The sequence below is a fragment of the Phaethon lepturus genome, unplaced genomic scaffold (genome assembly GCF_000687285.1).
Source record: "Phaethon lepturus isolate BGI_N335 unplaced genomic scaffold, ASM68728v1 scaffold812, whole genome shotgun sequence".
In the NCBI taxonomy this organism is placed as follows: domain Eukaryota; kingdom Metazoa; phylum Chordata; class Aves; order Phaethontiformes; family Phaethontidae; genus Phaethon; species Phaethon lepturus.
The window spans coordinates 6,764-7,816 of NW_010523861.1; the positions used below are offsets into that span (position 1 = coordinate 6,764).

At 49.3% G+C, this 1,053-nt stretch overlaps 1 pseudogene; it reads left to right on the forward strand.

The window, feature by feature from the left end:
- The window catches only part of LOC104617017, a 1,131-nt pseudogene extending 520 nt beyond the window's left edge, over positions 1–611 (forward strand).
- Positions 612–1,053: the final 442 nt, after the last annotated feature.

The following is a 1,053-nucleotide window of genomic DNA, read 5'->3' on the forward strand; positions in this document are numbered from 1 at the left end:
CCCTGCACTACGGGACCCTCCTGGGCAGCAGAGCTTGTGCCCACATGGCTGCAGCTGCCTGGGGCAGTGGGTTTCTCCATTCTGTGCTGCACACGGCCAACACATTTTCAATATTGCTCTGCCAGGGCAACGCTGTAGATCAGTTCTTCTGTGAAATTCCCCAGATTCTCAGACTCTCCTGCTCAGACTCCAACCTCAGCGAAGTTGGGCTAATTGTAGTTAGCGCATTTTTAATCTTTGCTTGTTTTGTTTTCATGATGAAAACAAAACAAGCAAAGATTAAAAATGCGCTAACTACAATTAGCCCAACTTCGCTGTCCTATGTGCAGATCTTCAGGGTCGTGCTGAGGATCCGCTCTGAGCCAGGATGGCACAAAGCCTTTTCCACACACCTGCCTCACCTGGTCGTGCTCTCTTTGTTTATCAGCACTGCCATGTTTGCCTACTTGAAGCCTCCCTCCATCTCCTTCCAGTCCCTGGATCTGGTGGTGTCGTTTCTGTACTCAGTGATGCCTCCAGCAGTGAACCCCCTCATCTACAGCATGAGGAACAATGAGCTCAAAGATGCACTGAAGAAACTCATCCTACCAGTGGTACTTCAGAAGCAGTGAAATGCACAAAATGATTCCCAATTTGTCTCAGGTAGGTGGTGTGCTTTGGGTGTTCTGTCATTAATAATCATGGTCATACCTGAATGATTGCAGTCATCCCACTTCTCCAGGGACACAAACCCTCTCCTCCTGACCCAGAGGCTGTCTGTAAATGTTTCTATCACTATGTTACAGCTGGCCTCCTGTGTTGCATCTCTCTAATGAAACGGGATTTTGTCAGTGCAGAGCCCAAGGCTTGGCATTTACGTCCAAAACTGGACTCAAGAATATTTTCGAGGAACTGCAGCCCAAAAGGCTGCAGGGAATATCTGCTCAGCTCTTACCAGCAGTGCATCCATTGCCGATATGTCTAGAACGTGCTGTTGTGGGGCTTGGCTTAGCCCCCTGCCTCTTCTCACAGAGACCGTCCTTGCACCTGCCCCACTACCTACACCCAACAAAC